This window comes from Sabethes cyaneus, chromosome 2 (genome assembly GCF_943734655.1).
Source record: "Sabethes cyaneus chromosome 2, idSabCyanKW18_F2, whole genome shotgun sequence".
NCBI lineage: Eukaryota > Metazoa > Arthropoda > Insecta > Diptera > Culicidae > Sabethes > Sabethes cyaneus.
Genome location: NC_071354.1, coordinates 198,488,861 through 198,515,280, shown reverse-complemented (window position 1 = coordinate 198,515,280; position 26,420 = coordinate 198,488,861).

Genomic DNA, 26,420 nt, shown 5'->3' with positions numbered 1-26,420 from the left:
ACGGAAATTAAAACGATTAGTCGACATTTTCTTCTTCGTCGCAAAAACGTTGGAAATTTGGCTGGTGGGACTTCTTCAATAATAAAAAGCATTTAAATAGATCTCAGCTCACTTTGATTGATCGCGTATGATAGACAACTAACTAAACTATTAGGGAATAACTAGTTTTGCATTGTGTGTCATAAAAATGCTGATATTTTTAATGATTTGTGTTGGATAGGACGGGAATAGGCAATTACGACGATGTAGCAAAATACCCTACTTGTTATTTTAGATTTTTTCCAAACGTGTGTTTCAATTCCGTATTTAAGCATCATAATTAGATCTCTAAGACGATATACAGATATTGTTTCAAATTATATCCTCAATACAATCAACATGCAGATCATATTGTTCTCGGGGGTCGAATCTGTTTTCAATCTATAGTTGAGTTACGTAGCCACCTTCCCAACGCATTTGAATTCATTCGCACAGGAAGTTAGACAATTTCCCTGCTGGATAAAGACACTGGCGTGCCAAGGACAGGCCCCAATTGAGATACGAAACAACTTATCTATCATTCATCAGGTCAATAACCTCTATTCCAGGTGTAAATATTAAAAATCGATCACCATTTTTTGCTGAAAAGTCAATCATTCACCCCAGTGTGGGCGGAAGATATTTATATCATACGGTCACCATTCAGCACAGTATTACAAACCAATGATTTTCGTATGCATGAATTTCGCCGCCGCTAGACGGTGTGAGTCCAGCTATCCTTTCACAATGTGCAAATCGTACAAGGTACAACCAGAAACACCAGGGATGACACAATCGCCTCACGGCGATTTTTCTTGCGCAGACCACAGGCCGACACCGTATGCGTATGGCGAAGGAAAATTTAAACAACAAAACGGTCTGAATGAAGAACAAATCATACGGCAAAACACGCCCCAGTCGGTCGACATACGTGGGCTGTTTTATTTCAATTAATCCCCGATGGTGAACAAAAAAAATTCTTTGAAATACGTAAAATTGGCCCCTGTCATGGCATCGGAACTGGACCAGCTTTCTTCCATTCCATTGCTCGACTCGTAAACGTTGATGTTTGATGGGCACCATCAATTAATGGTTCCAGTTTTCGGCTACGCCTGATTGACGGAAGCAATCTTTTCAATGTTCATCAAAAAGAAAAAAAAAAGCTTTCCTTCATAAAAAAAATTGGGTAGAACAATTATTTATAGCACGGTTGTATAACTGGCTTAAATGATTACTTCACAAATCTATTTATATCCTGTGTGAATAAGAAAGCACATAAACTATATCATTACGCATTTCCCAGTATCAACTGATTTGCATTCACAACTCTTCGCCCCATACCGTGCGATCCTACATGCAATGCAACTCGTTTATGATTCCTATCTATGGAATCCGATATTGTGCCAATGAAATCATTATTGATTCAGTCATACCCCCTCGACGATCCGAATCTCGTCGAAATGTGCCACATTCGTAACCATGCGTTTTCCGCTGAATCCACCCATCCTCCCCTCTCGTCCTGCCGTTCGGTATATGTCCTGCCTGCCTGCTGGCTGACAAATGATCGCGCGTGCAATGCATCCAATTTAGAGGGTTCATCGTGAGCGATGATGCATGCATCGTGCGCGGAACCAAACGAAATGCAAATTCCAGTGCGACAGGCACAGGCAGGCAGGCAGGCAGGAAAATTAGCCGACGACGTTCGGTGACACAATTGCTCTTCGTAGGCAAACATGAAAATAAAACTAATTGTCCCCTCCCCCCGGGCCTCCCCCGGCTAGACCGTTTGTGTTATAAAGTTAAGACAGTGACAATGAACTGCATATTTACTTCGATTATTTTTTTCCCTCATTTGATCCGCAATGGCAAGTGGTAAATGATTTAGACGTTAATCCCTGTTCCGTAAACGGTTTATCTGGTCGCATTAAAGGAATGTTTTATAAACAAACAATCAAACGATCATCGCCGCACCCTTAACATACTATCCGTCTTGCTTGGGAACCAGCACCACGGAATAAAGTGTGATATTTTGCCCGACGTGCGTTGAGACGTATTCAAATCAGACGACAGCGAATTTACAAGTCAAACGTGTTTCTAGACATACCTAATGAAGGTGACGTGACCTAGGATCCGAAGATTCTGATGCACCTGACGACTATAGACCGGTCTGCGCTGGACGGATGGTGAGTAGAAGAAGCATATCTCTAGTAACGCAAAAATGAGAAAAACTTACTAGAAAAATGCATTGGAAACTCCAGATAGGGTTCCATACAAAATAAAAAGGTAGCAGTTTGACATGTTGTAATCATAACCAAAATAAAATCTACCCTGTTACGTTTTCCAGCAACGTACTGGAGTGCAATTTTCTGTGTAACGTAACATGGTCAGCTTTTGAACGCTTATAATTCAAGATTCCCTCGATGGATTGCGGATATTAGTGCATTATTTGATAGGGAATATTTCAAGCATTTTCTTAGTTTAAACGAGAAGCAGTCTACTTTTGGTAGATTCCACACGAAAAGCATTACTTTCAAACACACAAATTCATTCATACAATCCGGGTATGAAATGGGAAAGGCAACTAGAAAGAAACTTCTACCATAGCTCTGGTCATCCTGAGCTTCTACCTAGCGCCTCCACGTGGCCATACCCGAAAATATTTCGATTTGCAAATAAGTAGTCAAACTAGAAGATGCGGGGTCATGTGGCTTTCGACTGCTAAAAACGGGGCAACTTAGGGACCGTGAATACAAAGTTCCCACGTATCATTCGTTTGTTAACTGCAAAACTGCATATAGTACCATCGACCGCAAAGAGCTTTAGAAAATCATGGACAATCATGGCTGATCAAACTGATTCAATCAATACTGTGTTCGGATTTCGAGTGGATTGTCAAGTCAGTTCGAATCACAAAGTGGGTTTCGTCAAGGTAATGGTCTTGGTAATATTGCTGTGTTACGAATTTAGCGGATATCAACACGTGATATTGATCTTATTGATACTAATCTTCGACAGATCTAGTCGTTCGACTGCTTTGCCGATGACATGAATATTATCGGCAGAGCATCTGTATCAGTGGCTGAACAGTACACCAGACTAAAGCGCGAAGCAGAAAAGACTAGGTTAATGAGAAATACCGCCATCCGGGGCGACATTGGGCCACGGGTGTAAGATTGTGCCAAAAACCAACAATGTTAGTTTATAAAAATACATTAGATCTATGCAAACTAACGGCTCAAATTCAAGATGATTTGAAACTTAACATATTTATTCAAAACGTGAAATGGAACACAAACAATATTAGCGAACAGTTTGGCTTAAAAAGGGTTTCAAACTTTAGGGTTAAAAATACTGGAAAAAAACGTTAAAAATAGATGTCCCATATAAACAAACCCAAACATGAAATCGCATCAGCTTGCTATTCTAAAGATAGATAAAGTATTCATTTACAAAGTATTGAAAGGTTATTAAGCATTGGATGGCTTTTGACTACGAAAATATTTCTTTTTCTAAATGTTGCACTTTCCGAGCTCCACGAGGGGAGATTGTGCCAAACTATAACTATCGGTTCGGCGTGTGAATTTAACATACACAACAAAAATGCTCCAGTGTACATCAATACACTAGCATTGCTTATTAGGGAACACAATATTTTGACAATTTAGATTGCATTATCATTTAAAGAGCAGACAGAATCGTAAGTCTGCTAAATAATTGAAATTCATTTTTCCTTTGCCTCTAGAAATTTCAGATCCTTTGAATAAACACTTTAATATGACATTTATATGCTATACCTTATAGGGAACTGGGGGGAAAATGAACACCCTTAGCAACTGCGCCATTTTCTTCCCCAGGAACCATCCAAATGTTGATCGCACTACATGAATTAAAAGCTGGATTCATATTCCTCGTAGCAATATATAAAGATGTTTAAAAAAGGACTATTTGTCATGAAAAATTCCTTTTTTTCGAAAGCGTCACATTCGAGCCTGATTTTTTTCATGTGGGTAAAATGAACATGCAGTGAGGGCAAAATGAACATGTCATAGAAAACTAAAGTTAACATGCAGTTTGGATAAATTAAACATTATTTTACATTATCATTGTTCTACATAAGCCGTAGGTATTCAACAAGGCTGTTGGAATGGAATTAAAATTGGAGTCCACAAATTTAACATAATGTATCTTCGCCACGTTCATACAATGCTTGACTTTTAGCTCGCAGGATTTTCCAGCATCGGTCATTTTCCGTCATTTTTCGAGAGACTCGATCATTTTTGTTGCTTGAATTGTAATTATTTTGTAGCTGCTGATAAATGGAAAGTAAAACATCATGATACACACTGTTCATTTTGCCCCCATACACTGATAATAAAACTTGGTATATAGTGCGAAAACGAGCGTTTGCTGTACGAATTCTTTCGTTGTTTTCTACCACGAACTAGATTCGTAAAATCAATCCTGAATGTTTTGTACATAGTAACAAAGCTATATTCGTACGAATCATTGCATTTTACAAAATGGTTTGTGGATTTTACGAATGCACGAAAAGGCTGTCGATAAAAATAATACTAGATTTCACTATTTTCCGATAGGTGTCAGTATGCTACATTACCGACACCTATCGAAAAATAGCGAAATCTTTATTATCTCTGAAAAAAGCTGATTTTATCGGGAATCGAACTGAGCTCGTTTTGTCATACTTCTTTACGAACAGCCGACGACGCCGCAAACCACAGAACCACAGCTACTGCGTACCAAGACGGACATAATTGCACAAGTCTATTTTCTCTTCATACAATCTTCGCATCCCGTTTTCGTCGATAATGATGCCAGACAACAACCGTGCATCAAATGGGTCTTGATGCAAGACAGCTACGAATGTGCTCTCGTAAAAAATACGAACCATTCGTAATAGCAACATTTGCGGTAAACAATAAGCCTACGAAAGTTTTTAAATGGTATGAAATTATTTGTACCAGCTACGAATAAAGTTTTACGAATATTTTTTCAAACAAAATACGAAATTATATTCTCAGTGTAGTGAGGTGTTCATTTTACCCCCAAAACACCAATAGTTTTGAAATGTTTATTATAAACAAACAGTTGATAAAAATATTTGGAATTTTCGTCAGATCCGTACACTGAGAATATAATTTCGTATTTTGTTTGAAAAAATATTCGTAAAACTTTATTCGTAGCTGGTACAAATAATTTCATACCATTTAAAAACTTTCGTAGGCTTATTGTTTACCGCAAATGTTGCTATTACGAATGGTTCGTATTTTTTACGAGAGCACATTCGTAGCTGTCTTGCATCAAGACCCATTTGATGCACGGTTGTTGTCTGGCATCATTATCGACGAAAACGGGATGCGAAGATTGTATGAAGAGAAAATAGACTTGTGCAATTATGTCCGTCTTGGTACGCAGTAGCTGTGGTTCTGTGGTTTGCGGCGTCGTCGGCTGTTCGTAAAGAAGTATGACAAAACGAGCTCAGTTCGATTCCCGATAAAATCAGCTTTTTTCAGAGATAATAAAGATTTCGCTATTTTTCGATAGGTGTCGGTAATGTAGCATACTGACACCTATCGGAAAATAGTGAAATCTAGTATTATTTTTATCGACAGCCTTTTCGTGCATTCGTAAAATCCACAAACCATTTTGTAAAATGCAATGATTCGTACGAATATAGCTTTGTTACTATGTACAAAACATTCAGGATTGATTTTACGAATCTAGTTCGTGGTAGAAAACAACGAAAGAATTCGTACAGCAAACGCTCGTTTTCGTACTATATACCAAGTTTTATTATCAGTGTAGGATAGTGATAAGCAAACAACACTGAATGATACCAATAGTTGAAATTTAATTTGTTTCGCCGAAATAGCTTATTTACTAATAGTGGAAATTACCATCCGCGTCAGATTTCTGCAAATATTTTTTACTTTTTCCATTTTTTTCACATTGGAAAGCTTATGATCACCACAAATTGTCTCAAACAGCTTGAAATACTTCTAGAAGAAGATACCTATTGATCTGGAATAGATTTTAATTGGTTTACTGGGAATTTGGCTGCCTGTTCATTTTACCTCCCCTGTTCATTTTACCCACAGTTCCCCTATAGGGCTTATTTCTAATTCCCGTCGCAGTAAGTAAAGCCATTTTAATTTTCATCATTTTTTGGATGGATTAATGAATACTCCAAAAGTTATTGTGCTGATTTGACTAAAACATACTTGCCTTCCGATCCGTGAACTTTGAAATCACTGAAAAGCGAATTTTAACGCATATTATTGAAACTACGCAACTGATCTTAGACTAATCTTAACCCTCTAACGGGCAACATCATAAAAACGATGCAATCGAGCAAATGATTACTTTATCATGAAAGTACACTCAAAAGAAGCTCGAGTGTTGATTTTCATGGGAAAATAAATATCTGGAGGACCGCTAGGTATGAAATAGTCCAATTTCTCTTTTTAGTTTTTCATGCCTAACGCTCTACCCAAATATTTTTTCAGTTCAAGTATATCACGACATTGAAAAAAAGTATGTACATCAATTGTAAAACCATCGTTTCAAAAAATATTAACTGATCTTATTTCTTAAATTCGTCGTGCCATTTTAAAATCCGTCCTTCAAAATTTTTCATCGTCCGAACTAAAAATCACAACAATGAAGCTAACGCGCATGTATTTGTGTAGGACGGCATGACAAATGTTATTCTACAAAATTTCTGCAGGTCAGGCAAGTTTTCCTGGCTGTAGAATAACGACAATGCCTTGCGTGAGTTATTTTTATTTATGAATGACGGAAATTAAAACGATTAGTCGACATTGTCTTCTTCGTCGCACGAAAAAACGTTGGAAATTTGGTTGGTAGGACATCTTTAATGATTAAGAGCATTTAAATAGATCTCAGCTCACTTTGATTGATCGCGTATGATAGACAACAAACTAAAATATTAGGAAATAACTAGTTTTGCGTTGTGTGTCATAAAAATGCTGATATTTTTAATAATCTGTGTCCTCTGGCTGCAGAATTTCGAACGAAGTAAATAATAAACTTTGAATAATCAAATTGATAAAATTCAGTAGCTGTCTATAAACCAAATGCGTATTATAGGTTGTCGTGGATCCCCCGAGTGGTTTTCGTCGATACGTTTTATTATAATTTACAAGGTGCGTTGTTTTTGGTCGTCCCCTGACTTCTAATAGCCTAAGTGGTTCATGGTCGGTCCCATACGGACTAGTTCATATTGTTCTACATGTGTATTGTTCATAGATACGCTACTATTTATTTATTAGGTACTAGCTGACCCGACAAACTTCGTATTGCCACAAATAAAACTGTGTTGTACATAAATCGTGAATCTCGGATGACCTTTGTCACAATCTCGAGTTTTGCAAGTTTCTGAAGAGTTCATGGGTGTTTTAATATACAAATTTTCCTCACAGTAAAGTAGGAAACAACTCCCCCCATCACTTAGCCTGATAAAACAAAGCGGATAGCATTTAAATATTCGCCATCATTACAATCTATTTTGCGAAACACCAATTCTGCGTTGACCATAACGCGGAATATAAAGTTTCGCAGAATACCATTTCGCGAAAAACCTTACGCGGGATGTACCATTTCACGGAAAATCTTTTCGTAGAAAGTACCATTTCGCTGGGGTGACCCAACTGAAGAAAAGTAATAGAGGTCAGTAGATCTAGGAAAATAAATAAACCTAGATAGAGGTGATCTCTACGGAGGGCTGCCCCCCCGCAGTGGCCGGCACTTCCGACGGCAGGTCGCCGAGAACACTCGCGGCCTGTGGCCGTCTCACGCTGAATTATCTAATGTTACTATTGGTAGTTTTTGGGGGTCTTGCTATTGACTAATGTTTTATGAAAGAGTCTAAAATTTCTCGAGTTCGAAGAGTTTTTGAGTTACGCAAAAATTTCTGTTTTATTTGTATAAGAGTCCTTATCCCCCTACCACAGGGGTGAGGGGTCTCAAACCATCATAAAAAATGCCTGCCTCCAAAACCCCCCACATGCCAAATTTGGCTCATAATTTGGGATTATAATTTCCCTCCTAAAGAGGGGAGGGGTCTCAATTCACCATAGCAAAAAAAAATTTGCCTGCAAAAACACCTACATGCTAAATTTGGTTGCATTTGCTTGATTAGTTCTCGAGTTATGCAGAAATTTGTATTTCGTTTATATGGGAGCCCTCCCTCTTAGCGGGGGGAGGGCTCTCTAACCATCATAAGAACCTTCCCCGGCCCCAAAGGCCCCAACATGCAAATTTTCACGCCGATCGGGGCAGTAGTTTTCGATTCTATACGGAACATACGGGCAGACAGACAGAAATCTATTTTTATAGGTATAGATTTATATGGGAGCCCACCCTCTTAGTGGGGGTAGGGGTCTCTAACCATTATAAGAACCTTTCCTGGCCCCAAAAACCCCTACATGCAAGTTTTCACGACAATCGTTTCAGTAGTTTTCGATTCTATAAGGAACATACGGACAGACAGACAGAAATCCATTTTTATAGGTATAGATTTAGCCTAACTTTATGGTTTTAGCACAATATCACTAGAAGAGGTGAGATTGTGCCAAAGTTCATGTAATTTTAATATTACCAATGTTCATTGTAACTAAACCATCTTGCTGGCTGTTGTTAACTAAACATTGAAGTATTAATTGACAGGCTTTGAATCAACTTAATCGATTGATTACCCGGTCTTTCTTGGAGCCCCTTTATCTCTCCGTCACTTGTACATCTGTTATTGTAATGAAATTTCTCATAATGCAAGAAACACAATCCTTTTTCTTTGTTTGAATGTGTCTACTCCGTTTATCAGTTTTTCTCCTGTTAAGCTGTTATCACCCATTCCCCTTTCAGAAATTCAGCAACTTGTACATCTACTCATTTGAACCTTCCTGTTATAAGAGACCGTCAACGTCCCTGCGCTCTTTATTTTATGTCAAAAATCATGTATTTGACAAAAGACGTTCGTTGAAGAACTGTCCGGACGTTTCGGAGTTATGGGGCCCGCCTCCCCTCTGTTGCTAGTCAGTCCTCCTTTCTGTCAAGTAGTTAATTATACCTTATGTGGTTTGTTCTATGAAAATCCCTATAACGGAAACGAAACAGAGGTTATTTTCATATAGAGTAAGGAGGGACAAAAGTGCGATTGGGGTAAAAGTGCGATTCAATGATTTATCGGTGCAGATTCCGAGTAAATCGACTGCATTGGCATGGATGGGTGACTACTCTGACAGCATGAATCTACCGTAAAGATTTGTTGTTTGCGAAGCGTCGTTGCTGAGTTTTGGGTGAATGTTATTTTAGAACCGGTTTGATGTAATATGTCGTTATACGGCAAATACGATATGAACAAAGGATATTACTTACTTTTCTTTATTGCCAACGGTACCGTCGGTCCTGGGCTGCCTTTCTCCAATCTCCACGAACACCAGCTGAATGTGCATCGTCTTCGACAGCACACACCCACAGGGTGCGGGGTCTGCCTCGGATTCTACGGCCCCTTCCTGGTTCTCTGCTGAAAATAGTTTTGGCTACTCTTTCGTCGGGCATTTCGTTCCACGTGTCCTGCCCACCGCAGCCTGCCACATTGCACTACCATCACTATATCAGCATATTTGTATAGTTGGTACAGCTCGTGATTCATGCGTCTGCGCCACACTCCATTTTCCATTTTGCCACCAAGTATAGATCGCAGAATTTTAGGTTCAAAAACCCCAAGCAATCGTCGATCAGTTTCCTTTAGCGTCCATGATTCGTGTCCGTAAAGGGCCACCGGGAGGATTAGTGTTCTGTAGAGCGCCAGTTTTGTGCGAATTTGCAAACTACAGGACTTCAGCTGGCTACGTAATCCGTAAGAAGCCCGATTCGCGGCTGCAACTCGTCGTTTCACTTCGCGGCTTACATCGTTGTCACATGTCACGAGTATACCAAGGTATATAAATTCCTCCACTACTTCATATCGTTCCCCATCTAACTCCACCTTGGCACCAACACCACTTGGGCTCCCACGTTCCTTACCAGCAAACATGTACTGCGTTTTGGCGGTGTTAATGATAAGTCCCAATCTCGCCGCTTCCCTTTTAAAAGGTCTGAAGGTCTCTTCCACTGCTCTACGGTTGATTCCGATGATATCGACGTCTTCCGCAAAACCAAGAAGCATGTGAGATTTCGTGATGATAGTTCCATTCCTTTCTACGTTTGCCCTTCGTAATGCATCTTCCAAGGCAATGTTGAATAGCAAGTTAGAGAGTGCATCCCCTTGCTTCAGCCCATTCAACGTCACGAAAGCAACTGAGGTCTCACCCGCTATTTTAACGCATGATTTGGATTCGTCGTGCATCGCACGTATCAGCTTAACTGGTTTCGTCAGAAAACCATGTTCTAGCATTATCTGCCACAGCTCATTTCGTTTACCTGAATCGTACGCCGCTTTAAAGTCCACAAACAGATGGTGTGTCTGCAAGTTGTACTCTCAGAACTTGTCTAGCAACTAACGCAGGGTAAACATCTGATCCGTCGTGGAGCGACCCTCACGAAAACCAGCTTGGTACTCGCCGACGAAGGACTCCGCTAACGGTCTCAGTCTGCAGAACAGGATACGGGAAAGAACCTTGTAGACAGACGCATTTACCTCTCCATTCAACAGTGCCTGGAAGTGCTCCTTCCACCTGGCTGCTACCGCCGTTTTGTCGGTAAGATATGTTTCCTCGCTGTACAGATGGCCAGATTTTTCCAACAAGAAACACAGAATTATATGTGGCATCCCTGCTTACAAGGTACTCCGCGCGACGCTGTTCGTCTGTCAGCGTGTTAGCCGCGATTCTCAATGCGGGTGTTCAGGGAAAGACTCCGTTCGTATGGAACAGACCAACCGTCAGTGTTTTTTACAGTAGACGGAGGAAGAGGAACATTTGTGTCTAAAAATAACTCAACCTGACAAGTGTTGGTAGAGTTTATAATACGTCGCACGCTTAATAAGTGGGTTGTGAAGGCTCTCTTTTGTCCAGCACCTCTGTGGCGAGCCACATGTCTTGGTGGGAGTAGAGGGTTCGAATTCAGCTGTAATGCTCCGATTACAGCTTGGTTCGATCCATGGAATCCCCCAGCTTGGATAAAAGATTACGGTACACAACTTCTTAAGCATTGCTTCATATGACCATTCCTTCCCCCTCATCTTTCGCTCTTTCCCTTCCACGCCTGGTTTCAATCTGTTAGGTTCTATCAACTCTTTGTTTCATTACTTTCTTTTACCGTTTCCTCGGTAAATTGTAAAATCTACCGTCATAAAAACTTAATTATATACAGTTTTAGGTACTATATTACAGATACTAGAAATGGCAGATCTGCCGAAAACTGTGTGCTCTAGAGATGCTGACCGAAGGAAAACAGTGTCTATTCGCTGGTGAAACAAAAAAACCGTTTGGTATGTTTCGATCTGATGGAGGCTGCAGTGCGCCAGCGGAAAATAGGAAAGGTGCAAATTAAGAATATTCCTTACCAAAACACATCGCAAATTGAAGATATTATGGTTTTGTTATCTACTGCTGCGCTAATTTCATGAATCAAACTTCGCACTTTTGCCCCGTGCTATTCGCATTTTTACCCCGCTGATGGGGCAAAAGTACGATTTGGCACTTGACCATGGAAACATGGAGAATTTATGTTGCATTACACTATTACTCTAGATGATTTATATTAAACTATAAACTGAAGTGAAGACATTGAGTAATTGCATCATTATAAGCTATGTTATGCTTCTTTATATCTCGTGAAAATTGGTGACAACTTCCAGCATCGCACTTATGCCCCGTCCTACTCTGTTCATTGATTCCATTGGCAAACTATTTTCGAATACGACGACCATCTTGGCAGGCAAAACTTCCTTGAATCGAATCACTTTCGCGCGTCGGCCTGCATGTAATGTTGAACAGATGCTCCCAACTTGCATTCTTCCTATTCTACTTTATTTCAATAACATACTCGCCAGTCGTTTATGCGATTTTCTTCCTCATGCGTCCGTGATATATAATTAAGTCGTTTGTTAAATGAGCCATTTGTTCTGGATCGACTATTATTTATACTATGTACTATGCTGCAGGAGGGAGGCACACAGGGAAGAGATTGCCGTCAAGTGATAATCGACTAATTGCGGTTGCACACTCCGTCACTGTCTATTGATGGGGGCCTGGTGGTTGTTGGTTATGCAATTTCTTTCATCGGTTGTTCTACTTTCTCGTAATTGCACTATTAATTCTCGCAGAATCAGTGTGCTCTTTGGAACGTCTTACGTCTTTGCCATTAAGTATGCGATTTCAATGATAATTTGTTTGTTTTATGTTACTATTTTAAATGCCAAGATGAATATTGTTTATTGAATGAAAATGTGATTTACAAATTCCAAACCCTGACATTGGTGCTTTCATTTAAATTGAAGCGCTTAACCCCATTAAGCTGACGATTTTCCGCTTTCGATTGATTAAACTGTCAAGCCGGAGCTATCAATCAGATGACAATCTTTACCTATTATAATCGCGATTGACAATAGAGTATCGGATACATGACAGATGGCCTCGCAGTCGTCTTCCTCTATCTTGTCCGATGTCAAGTCATGTCAGTGTACAGTGTCAGATAACTGCTGACTGCCATCGTCAGGTAAGCTCCTGCCGAGTGGAATGTACTGGCATCGGCATTAAGTGTACCCTAAAAAGGAATTATAATTAAAATTTGCATAAATCGCACTGAAAATGCATCCACCGCTGGCGGACCCGATGCAGCAGATACCTCAACAGGTATCACAGGGTAACAAAGCCCAATTAGAGAATTGAAATTGCCCACGTTTCCGCATAAGTCAACCCTAATGGCGGCGGCATGTCGGCACCGTGGCTGCATCTACACCGTACAGGTAAGCCCACGACGGAGTACTTGCAAACATACAAATTCAATTAGATCTAATCTTGGACAATTCAAATGTTTCGCACCAGCTCTTGGTACTGGGACTTGTTCCAGCGAGTTTTCCGATAGACTTCGAATACTGGCTTGGGCTTTAGTGTAGTTTTATTTTACTTGGATAAGATCTTCAAATATTGGCCAATTTGTTTATTGGAGCATACGATAGATAGACAGGTTTGAAGTTAAATATCAAACATTTCGACTTTACCCGTCGAGGTTTCGATATTATGCTTAATTATAAGTCGGGCTCCATTTTATCAGAATTTTATAATCACACTTATGAAGGTAGATTTTGTGTCAAGTCTATCCGGTTAACCTGTAAGTTTCAGTATAAAAACTACCTTTCAAAGATCCTGAACTTGATGATAATTGCTCTCAGCTTTGTTATCTGTAAAATCTTGCCCATAAATTGCCGTCATTGAAGACAATCATTAACTTCCTCTAAAATTCATTTGAATTTAACACTTTTTAGGCGATTTTCTATGCAAATTATTTTCACAGCATTAGACTCTACAAAGCAAATGTAAGTCACACTTTGCTATGCTCAAAATCAAGTAGTTTAACTCGCACCGGTCCACGAAGGCATCAACTTTGACAGAACACATGTTTAGGTGCACTTTAACATCGTCAGCGTTAATAGGTATGCATACGGCCTCAACTGGTATTGCATGAAGAGTAAAGGCCCCATATTACTTTCTCGGGGAAGCGATAGATTCTAAATTAACCATTGTTTATCTGAGCGTCTTAATAGATTACATGAGACCTTAAATAGACCTTAAATGCTATACCAAAAATAGTCTAAGTATTGATATTCACGAATATCTCACGTTGAGATCAAAATACGTATCCATCATTAGATAATAGCATAATAGTAGAATTAGTCGTTGCGTTGCTCTTATATGCGGGTGTTTTCGTGGTCGTTCCGGTCGGATGCACCTTAGGTTAGTCGAGATCAACGTTACAAACCGAGTGAAAAGCAAACGATGCTCACTCTCACGCGAGCGAGTATGAGAACAATAGCATTTAAGGCTTACTGGCTTACATTCTACTCCCTGTATGCTGTATGCATACATTCTGATACTTACATACTCGCGAGCGCACTGCCTCCTAGCGTTTTCCGGCACAGCCCACTCACGAGGCACGCCAGAGCCAACAGCTCGTTGATCGTGAGTGGCACACTAAGATGTATACATTCAGGTTTTGCATCACTTTATCTTTTCTTCTTCTGCTCACGCTATCGCTCACACACGCGGGTAAGAGTGACAGCACTTGCGGCATCGACTGCTGGATTGCAGTGATGAGCGAGAGCAGCGTCCGTGGCTGATAGTAAAATACACAAGAAATCAATTGTTTGTGGTACCACCTTGCGCGAACTTCAGGAAGTGGTCCATTTTGCCCTATTTTCGCAAAAAATCATGATAAAAGCTAATTAAACAGTATAAAAACTTATATGCCGCCTGTGAAACGACCTCAAATAGCTTCCAAATTTTGTCAAAACATCGGAAGAATCAAATTCCATCCATTCCATACTGTGCGAAATGCAAGAATAGTCCATTTTGCCAATTCACCCCCATATACATAGATAACTTAATTAAAGCAATTGAAACTAACAAAGGCAAAAACAACCTTCAAAAGAAATGTGCATTTTATGTTTTTTATAATTTTTCTGAATAAAAAAAATTTTTTGGACGAATTCAAAAAAAACAAAAGTTTGTATCACCCTGATAGATGAATATGAGATTACCTTGATAGTTTGAAAAGATGCGCTGTATTATATTGATAAACTTCTCCAAAGACACCATCGTTGAAAAATTACGATTTTTTACGCAACAGCAAAAGAACATGTTTTTGTAGATCTAGGAGAGAATCTGGCAAAACGGACCGATTGTGAATTCATCACGCTACTAAATCGATGACAAACAACTCTCCTGATGTCTTTCGAGTAAACTGGTACTATTCGAGTTTATCCCCTGTCTTTGAATTAGTTTTAATCGCTCTAATTAGGTTTTACTGTGTATTTAGGGGTAAATTGGGCAAAATAGACTATACCTGCATTTCGCACAGTATGGAATGGATGGGATTTGATTCTTCCGATGTTTTGACAAAATTTGGAAGCTATTTGAGTTCGTTTCACGGGCGGCAAATAAGTTTTTATACTGTTTAATTAGCTTTTATCATGATTTTTAGGGAAAATAGAGCAAAACGGACCACTTCCCGAAATCTGCGCAGAATGAAACCGTCACCAATCGATTTCCCGCATTTTTTTACATAAGAATAGGTATCTTGTAAGATTCCAAACCAGCGGCTTCTAATACTTGGGATTACGAGCTCGTTTTTGCCCATTGTACATTGCTTAGCCTGATAAAATAATGCGGATAGCAATATTCGCCGTGATTGTATAACATATTGCCGAATACCATTTCGCGAAAAACCTTACGTGGAATGTACCATTTCACGGAAAACCTTTTCGTGGAATGTACCCTTTCGCAGGCAAGAACTGGCGTACTTCCCGAACACAGATATCTAATTGGTATAGGTTTAAATATCGTAAAGAATATTATTCGACCCGTTGGGTTGGAAGGTTTTGTTCCTTTTCTTATAAAAGGAAACTTTTTATGGAAGCACACTCTGCGGTAAGACATAGTCCGTCAAAAACGCATATTCGCAGCTCTGTTCACGACTATGAAACTAAAAGAGAGTTTTAAGCCGGTTCAAAAGTTCGAACATTGCTGAAGCCTGTAAGTCGTGGGCAAAATATATATATCTGTGGGAAATTAAATTTATAGTAAAATTTTTTCGGGAAAAAAGTTTTCTTTTTTTTTATTTTCAGGTAAGATGTTTTTTTAGAATTGCACATTTATCTATGCAATCTGTCTTAACGATGCAATGCGGAATATTTCACTTGATTGAAAAATCGCTGATGCTTGGTATAAATAATTCACACCGATTTTTGTTTCAGTATCTGTTCGTGCATAATTATAGAAATTCATGAACCAAACGGTAATAAAAAAGTTGAACGATTGATGAAGAACGAATAACGTCACTGTTAAATGTTGAAACTTGTAACATTCACGGTTTACATAACGGTTTCCTGAAGCGACTCGAGGAATTGAGTTAAGAATTGGGAAAGACGCTTCGGAGCTAATAATTGCAGTTTATTATTTCTCTAAAAGTTGGCCCTCAAGTTTGGAAGATTTTGAATAGCTGCAAGTACAGCTAGGATTGTCTACAAATCGCTTCATCAAGCACGTATCTTTGAGATGGATAACCCTAGAAGATTCAGCGAATCTGATTTTTCTAAAATGGCATGCATTACTAGAGTATTTCATAAACTTCGTACCTTTCAAAAAATTACTATCGTATGTCAAAATCGTGCGACTATTGAACAACTAGAGTTATTTGCAAAACTATTTACTATTAGAGCTATTCGCAAAACAAAACTAAAGCATGTATTGTGAGATTTTATCTCTTTTTTATATTTTTAGGTTTCTTTCAGAGGGAGAAGCCACTCATCCATATGATGCATACAGAGCTAGATGCATACAGGACGAAAATATTATAATTTTAGCGATAATGTTACAAGCGAGCTATCCAAGCTTAAAGAGATTGATGAGTGCAACTTTTTTCACAAAGTGCGTAAGTATTACATTGCTGTATTTAAACACGTTATAGCTAGGGTTGCCAAGTCTGAAAATTGCAAAAACCGGCCGGTCGGTCCTGACATCAAATAATGCGGGGGGGGGGGGGGGTCGTGTCAGTATATTAGAGAACTTGACTGTAATGTGTAATATGCGTTAGACAGTCGCCGGTAGCATGAAACCGGCATAGAGAGAAAGTGGAGTCGGTTGACAGTTTTCCGTGTAAATTATTGAAGATAGCTAGTTTTTGAGTGAGAACCACAGAGAACAGACATCCATTCAGGAACAAATTTTTCGGAAATTCTTGGATAAAATTTCAAATTAAAATCACCTAATATGCTAGCGTCACCACCACTGTAGTTTCCCAACTAAATGATTCTTTTGATTTGCACACTGACAACCTTTGGCTCCTCTGGCGCTACTATATATGGACTATAAGCGTTATAGTCCAAATAAGCAAATAAGCCATTTAATATGTCCCGCATTCATTCAAAAAAATCTGGTCACTTTATGCTAAAAGCTTCTTTCGAAATTTTTGCATGTGTTCTTAGACTCCTTAATCTTAAAATGCTTGCGAAATTTCGTAGTAAAATCACAGAGAACAGACATCCAAGCGAAAGGTCCCCACTTGGATAAAACTTATGTCAAATTAGTTGGGAAACTATAGTGATGGTGTCGCTAAAGGCGCATAAAATTCTATACTATACCACAGAGAACAGACATCCATTCAGGAACAAATTTTTCGGTAATTCTTGGATAAAATTTCAAATTAAAATCACCTAATATGCTAGCGTCACCACCACTATAGTTTCCCAACTAAATGATTCTTTTGATTTGCAGACTGACAACCTTTGGCTCCTCTGGCGCTACTATATATGGACAATAAGCGTTATGCTAGCGCCAGAAGCTAGCTGTTGTGAGTTTAGTGTAGAATTTTCTGCGCCTTCAGCGACATCATCACTATAGTTTCCCAACTAATTTGACATAAGTTTTATCCAAGTGGGGACCTTTCGCTTGGATGTCTGTTCTCTGTGACTATACTCAAAGTGGAGGAAGTTTCTTTTAAACTGGAACATCCAGAAACTGCATAGTATATGCGACCCATTTCACAAATTTAGCACTTGAACAATAATAAAACTAACCGGATTAGTTTGTTATACGAAAAATTGACAAAAGCCTTGGTTTTAGCGATCCAACCAAATGTTTAAATTGTAGCAACGATTTTATTTTAAACCGTCTAGTAAATTTTCACTTAATACGCGGCTACGAAAATAAGGTGCTGCCACCAGTAAATGATTAGTCTTCAAAACAAGCAAGGTCAGGAAATCATTAAAGAGTGTGAGGAACAGAAAGATTTTTGACAATAATTCTTCATTTACACTCACATATCTCAATAGAGTTAACAAAAGGGCGAATGCCGCAGGTGTAAACAAAACGCGTGAGTTATTTTTTGCTGGACGAGCCTAGCAAAATCAACTCTCAAATGGTATTTTACGCTTGCGGCATTCGCCCTTTTGTTGATTCTATCTTCATATGCGTAATTCCATGAGTGTAAAAGGAATGATGGAGAATTGAATTGAATTGAATTGAAGATAGAACCAGCATACCAGAAAATGTGGCAAACGTGAACAAACCGAGCGAGAGCTGATTTTCTTATACTGGTCCAGCAGAAAATAACTCATCCGTTTGGGTTACATTTGTGACATTCGCCCTTTTGTTAAGTCTATCTAGAAATGGCTAAACTGTATACTGAAAGTTGAGTTGTTTCCGAAAGACGTGTTCAATTTACGGTGTACTTTGGTAACCTTTTATGCCGCAATGGCGCTAGTAGTCATGTCTTCAGGATTATAGAGGAGTGAACTATATTGTTAATATAGTATATTTGGTTTAAGGTACACCAATTAGCGAAGACATGCAGCTGGCGTTGAAGTGCGAGGCAGTTTTCAGTTGAGCGGATACGGGAGAATATTTTTAGATCATCCTTCGGCCCATGATAATCGTGGTACTTCAAGCACGAGGTTTATGTTATTGAAACAGAGTAGGAATATGAGCGGTCCGTGATGACTACCCTTCGGAATAGGACAAGGACAATATTTATAACGCATAATGACGACATCGACATAGACAAGACAAAACGAAAAACTATTGTAAGTACACTGAGAAAAATCCGTTTCTAAAATATCTGTAAAATATCGCTTAGATTAATGTGTAATATATGTATTTTGTGTACCCTATCCATACAGACCTTTTGAAAATGACAAAATATATTGTCGAAACGTTAAAGGAAAATTAGTAATATTTCGTTTTCATTTTTGTATGACTGATGAGCCGAAAAAATAAATCCAAATAATACGTTACAGTCGATAGCAACTCAAATATCTACAATCATCGATGCTTATCAAAGGCGGCTGACAAGTCGGTATACACAGAACGAAAAAATGAATCTCACATTCGACGTAAACTGAAATCCGATATATTTTTCCATTAAATTAAACGTAAACAGCCTAACCCGTTTTTAAAGATATATTTTTACATCAATCCACAGGTAATAAACAAGCCTTTAAGTGAAATAACACGTAATTTTAAATGCTTTACGATGATCTATTTATGTGCAGGTCAGAACACGTAAAATTACAAGATTTTTTCGAAGTGTGTATATGACGTCGGTTTGTGTCATTGCAGACATATTGTCGACGATGTGCGTAGTAAGGCACAGCGCACAGCAAATTGGTACTCACCACTCACTACGAAAAATATTGTGACAGAAACAATCATTTGCAAAGAAAAGGTATGAAGGTTAAGTGGAATCTGTAATGGGATTTGTAGAGGCTTAGAAACACGCTCAGAGTTGTTCAAAACAAAATCTAGAAAATGGTTTAAATTTTTTTCCTTGTTGGGTACATTCTCCACTGCGACCAGTTATTTGATCCATTGTGACGGTTCAAGTTAGGTTCCAATAAATTTGGGGAGAATTTCAGGAAGATCTACAGCTATCTTCTCAATGATCCATTTCTCGCTGGTTGGTGGTAGGTACGAAAATTCCAACGATCGCACAAACGCAGTCAACCACCAGTCAGCAGTGTGGGTTGGAAAGATCAATTATCAAGGCTCAGTACCCGTCCAGTACCAGAGGACGGGCCACTCAGGGACCAAACAGTCTCGATCAAGATCAAGATTAGCCCATTCGCATATTTGTACTTGTCAGCTTTCTTCACGATCGTTTTGCCGCTGTCGGTCGGGGCGGGCGTCCTCGGTCTTTGGCCGCTGCGTGACAACGAAGTTATGTAATCCCGTTCCTTTGGTGCACTGTCAGCAAACGAACGCAGCAACCAACGCGGTCTGATATGAGTATTGAATCGCTAAGTGCACGACAGACTTTTTGTCTCACTTCATTCATGAATGCATCATTTATACGTCTGGCTGCAGCATAGCGTGTTTATGTAGAAAGAAATTCCTTATGTTTAAAGAGAGCGAGATTCGCCGACATATATTGGCATAGGCATTTATCACAGGGTAGACTTACTGGCAACTAAGTACGATATTAATTAAGAAATCGTGTTTAGGAAGGAAGTAGTATTACTTCAACATTCCACGACAAATAAAAAATTAGCGAATTACAAACGGAGTTTGATTTTCGTCCTTAGGGCTCGAATAAGAAACAGATCAAAATTTTTCTAATAACTACAAGGTCGTCAAAGTACAATTAGGGTATGTTGCTGCTTCGTCGTAATTGCCTATTCCCGTCCTATTCAACACAAATTATTAAAAATATCAGCGATTTTTATGACACACAATGCAAAATTAGTTATTCCCTAATATTTTAGTTTGTTACCTCTCATACGCGATCAATCAAAGTGAGCTGAGTTCTATTTAAATGCTTTTGACGTAGGACTACGTCTTTCCAGAAGGTAGCTGGTATAGGGGGTAATTCCAAAAAACCTTTCTCGAAAAGTGGTCAGGTTTTGAACGGTAATGGCTTAATGGTTTCCCGATCGATTTTCAATATTCTTACACCAATCGATTGGAAAATCTTCTAAGAATTGGCTTAAATGAAGAAAAGTATGGATTCTTGATGTTGAACTATTGAAAAATTGAAAAAAATAAACATATGTTTTATCAGAATTCTCGCTTCGTGATTGGTTGTTGCAAATGACGTCATCAAAGTGGAAATTCGTTTTCACGCTTCGGCTTATAATTCAGTTAATTTTCAATAGATTTCTAAGATATTTACTATTGATTTTTACTATTGATTGATTGAAAACTATTGATTTTTAATGCGCGTCATTAAAAAATTGAATTATTTTCATTGTTTTGCCTTCCCACGTCAATGCTTCCCTAGCACGGATGACAGAAATATATACGATATGAGTTATGGATTAAGCTTCCTTATGATTGTATTTAATTTACGCCCTATAGAATCCGATCGAATTTGTTGAGCTTCAGCTGTTGCTGCTTCCCTGGATAAGGCAACGAAGACATCCAAATTCACCAAGCGAGACGCCAACAAACCCGAGAATCCATCGACTCATCCGTCAGTGAACGGTATGGTTTTGCCTGATATAGCTTTTACTGCGCATCGTCAGTCGATCAGCGGGTTTGATTGGCGACACATCAGCATGCAGCTAGCTTGCGACACATCGGACAGGCAGCTTTCGAGTCACATCCGTGGCATAATTTTAAAGGTTGTATTTGAAACATCGTTTGCCTTACGGTGCACATCGTCGTCAGTTGGTCGTGCTCATCGGTTGCTGAGGAAAGGAAAGTATGCTGAGCGTGTTGGAGCTGGAGCACTCGTCTCGCTGTCGTGAAGGAATATCTGGCTGCATGAGTTCTGGAATTGGCAGAAAATATGCTGCTCGCAACAACAAAACGACCAGAATTATGCCACGTCAGTGCAGTTGACCACCTGGACTAGTATTTCATCGTGACTCATGACCATACACGAACAGCTTCGTCGATCGCATATCTGCTGAGGCTTTCTGGCTGGTCCGCTGCAACAAGCCGTGCCTGGTTAGCGGTTATCGGTACTTCAATTTACTGAAGAGAGAATAACGTTTGGTTAGGTTAGCGTTAGTGCAAGTTTATTGCAAGCTAGAGTTATGATAATCAAACAATCGGTCCTTTAAAGGATCACACAACGATTGAAGAGTTTATTATATGTTCTTGCCCAGGTAATACCATAATAACACAGGCAACGAGGGAAAACTTAAACTTTTCGCCGTTGCGGACGACCACCAAATTGCGGAAATAAGTTTATTGGTCACGGACGACGTTTTCTGCCATTTCCGAAACATCTGCAACTTGTAAATGCTTTATTATCAGTATTCTTCTTTTGTAAACTGCAGAAAAGTTTTGCACAAATTTTTCAGCTTTTTGAAAACTCGCGCATACCCTCTTCCGATTACCAGATGAAAAGCACTATTTAACGTAGAAACAGATCAAGAAAATTTATTTACTATTTGGTTTAGTGTGACTTCGATTCGTTTTAATAAAATAGATTCAATCAATTCATGCATATAGTTCCAAAATCGGTTAAGGATTGAACGTATACAATGTTACTACTTTGATAAACGTTGCGTATGTAGGTTGTATACATGAAGAATCATATTATTACATACATGGATACATCCTACTAACGCTACAAAGAGACTTACAGAGAGGGTGACGTCTGGCAACTGTGTTTTTGTTTACATCGTTCTCGGTATTCGCTAATTTATTTTCGAATTATTACTAGTGTAAAACGTATAATTTACTTCTAAATTTGGTGAATTTCTGTCGATTGGACGATTACGTACCCGCTCGCATTGCAGTTTATACCGGTTTTACCGTGTGTGATATCAACTCTGATAGTGCCAATCGCAAGCAGCCCGATACATACGCGCGCTTTTGATCCGACTCTTGTTGTTACAACGGTAGTGCAGCAAAATGGATAAGAAATTGTGCGGAGAATGTCATCTGCTGATCAACGATCTCGAGCCTGTGCGTTGCGGTTTTTGTGATACCTTTTTTCACATCGGACAACAATGCTGTGGATTCAACGGCCGTGCGCACAAAGAGCTCTTCGCCCAAGGGAAAGCAATATTCATTTGCACAGCCTGCAAAAATGAACTGAACGGTAGGAGCATCAGTGCCTATTTAGCCGAAAAGTTGAATTGTGTTTCGGCCCCGCCAGTGGATGCTGTTTCCAATCAATTCATGCAGCTGGTCGAAACTGTTGGATCCCTGAGTGATAAAGTGGATCGTTTGATGCAAAGTCGTAATGATCAAAATTCTACAGTTACATCATGGCCCAAACTGGGTGTTAAACGTCGACGCGCTGATGATGAGCAATCTGTACGTGAAACGGCTGATCGTGGCACCAGTACGATCGATTTTAGTGATCTGTCGGTTGCATCTGTCACACCCGCTCCCCGCCCTGCAAGGTGGTGGCTGTATTTGTCCGGCTTTCAACCAACAATAACTAATGCTGATGTCAGGAAAGTTGTCTCTCGCTGTCTCGATCTGCAGGAACAAGATACTTTTGATGTCACTCGTTTGGTGCCAAAAGGGATTGATTCTTCGAATTTGACGTTTGTTTCATACAAAATCGGACTGGACCCGCGTCTCAAACAATTAGCTATGAGTGCTTCTTCCTGGCCAACTGGACTGTTGTTCCGGGAATTTGTTGACATGCCAAAAAACCGATATGCTGGATCGACGGTAGTGATGAATCCACCCGAAGCCGTTTGAATAATTCAACGCAATTTATTTTAACTATTGACGATCGGAATGCTTGCATTTCTGATATGCTGACTTCGTCTTCGCGTTCAGATGATTTTTCTGCTGTTGCTGTTTTGGACCCGGGACAATCTTTATCAGGCATTATGGAAGCCCCTGATCCCTCCGACACAGTCGTGCCCGTTGCAGAAATCCACCTTCGTCGTCGTCCCGGTCCTGTGTTCGGTAGTGGAGATGGGGTCTTCCAGCCTGTACTCTCAGGCAAGTATAATTGTGCACCAGAGCGATCGGTACCTGATGATTCCTTGCATTCCAGCATATCGAATCGTGGGTCAGCTTCTCTATCACATGGACTGCGGATCTATTATCACAACGTGCGCGGGCTGCGTACTAAAATCGACTCCTTCTTTTTGGCGGTATCTGAAGGAGACTACGATGTGATAGTACTTACTGAAACGTGGCTTGACGACCGTATTTATTCTACGCAACTATTTGGCAATCATTACAGTGTGTTTCGAAACGACCGATCACGTTTGAATAGTCGAAAAACGCGTGGTGGAGGTGTACTAATTGCTGTTTCCATCAAATTAAATTGTCGTATCGATTCTGCTCCCATCTATGACACTCTCGAACAGCTATGGGTGATCATTGAAGCATCCGGTTCGGTTGTCAGTGTAGGTGTTATCTATCTGCCCCCCGACCGCAAATCCGACCTTCAGCTCATTCAGCAGCATGTCGATTCAATAGGATCTGTATTGTCGCATGTGGATCTTCGTACATTAGTGCTACTGTTCGGTGACTACAACCAATCTGGTTTGAACTGGTGTATTTCAGGCAGTGGTATGCCCTTTGTGAACACGCTATCTTCACAAATGCCTGTCTACTGTTGTGCGTTGTTAGATGGTTTCAGCCTACATGGTCTGTCTCAAATCAATACGGTTCTGAATCGGGATGGTCGTTTGTTGGATTTCATACTTGCAAATGAATTGGCAGTACCAAATTGTAATATATCTATTGCGCATGAGCCGTTAGTAGAGTTAGAGGCTGTGCATCCTGCTATAACCGTGTCACTTGATCTACCATTACCAGTGATGTATGACCAGTTGTCACAAAATACAATTTTAAACTTTCGTCGGGCGGACTATAGAGAACTTAGCGCAGCATTTGCCGAGGTTAATTGGAATACTATTTTGGAAGCCTGCTCCAACGTCGACGATGCGGTGTGCTGTTTCAGTAGTGCTATTGAAAACATCACCAGTCGGATAGTCCCAGTATGCACACCACTGCGGAAGCCCGCATGGTCTAATGCACGTCTACGTAAGCTTAAGCGTATGCGAGCGGCCGCGCTGCGAAAATATTGTTGTTATCGCTCACCGTACTATAAAAATCAATTCAATATTGAAAGCAATCGGTATCGCAGCTATAATCGTTACTTGTATAATAGATATGTGAATCGTATTCAAAGCAGTCTTCGCATGCAACCTAAACAATTCTGGTCGTTTGTGAATACTAAACGAAAGGAAATCGGCTTACCCTCATCCATGTTTTTGGGTAATTGTGTTGCCAACAGCGAACGTGAAAAATGTGATCTTTTTGCTGTGCAGTTCAAACAAGCATTCAGTAATTGCATCGCATCTCCCGCACAAATTGAAGAAGCCAGAAACGTAGTACCACGTGATGTGTTTCGTTTGATTTGCCGCATATTGATATTGAACTCGTAAAAACCGCTTTATGCAAACTGAAAACTTCTTATGCACTTGGTCCGGATGGTATCCCTTCTGTTGTTCTGAAACAATGCAGTGACGTGCTTAGTTCTCCAATTGCGAAGCTGTTTAACATGTCGTTACAGCAACGCAAATTTCCTGATCGCTGGAAATTTTCCTATCTGTTTCCAGTACACAAAAAAGGCGACAAACGCGACATAACTAAATATCGAGGGATCACGTCCATGTGCGCATGCTCAAAATTGTTTGAAATCATCGTAAATGATGCTTTGTTCGCTTGTTGCAAAATCTATATTGACGCTGACCAGCACGGTTTTTACCCGAAAAGATCGGTGACCACAAATCTGATGCAGTTTGTTTCCCGCTGTCTGATCTGGAATCTGGATTCTTGTTTTCAAACCGATGCTATTTATTTGGATCTGAAAGCCGCTTTCGATCGAGTGGACCACGAAATACTACTCAGAAAAATGGAGCGACTGGGTGTATCTACGGATGCCGTATGCTGGTTCAAATCTTACCTGACAAACAGAAGCTTATGTGTGAAATTAGGAACTACTTTCTCCAGCTGCTTCTCCAATCTTTCTGGAGTTCCGCAAGGCAGCAACCTAGGCCCGCTGCTCTTTTCGATTTTCATAAATGATGTCACACTTCTGCTTCCACATGGTTGTCGACTATTTTACGCTGACGATACTAAAATTTTTAAAACTATTACGTGCCTGAATGACTGTGTGGAACTGCAGGAGTATTTGAACATGTTTGTGTGCTGGTGTGATACAAACTGTTTAAAGCTAAGTATAGAGAAATGTAACGTAATGTCGTTTCACAGAAAACGAGTGCCTATTGAATATGACTATACTGTCTCTGGCCAACACCTTCTTCGCGTACAGTGTATTAAAGATTTGGGAGTGCTGTTGGATAATGGATTGACTTTCAAGAGCCACTACGACAGCATTATCTCCAGAGCCAACCGTCAACTTGGATTCATCTTCAAGATTGCAGATGAGTTCCGCGACCCACTTTGCCTCAAATCGCTTTACTGCTCACTTGTGCGATCAATCCTCGAAAATAATTCTGTGGTTTGGTGTCCATTTCATGCAAATTGGTCTCGCCGAATCGAAATGGTACAGAAAAAATTCGTCCGTTATGCTCTTCGCCATCTTCCGTGGCGGGACCCGCTAAACTTGCCGTCGTACGAAAACCGCTGCCGACTTCTTGGCATTCAAACATTGGAACTTAGACGACAAACCGCACAGGCGGTTTTTGCTGCCAAACTACTTACGAATCGCATTGACTGCCCGTCACTATTAGAGCAATTAGCCATATATGC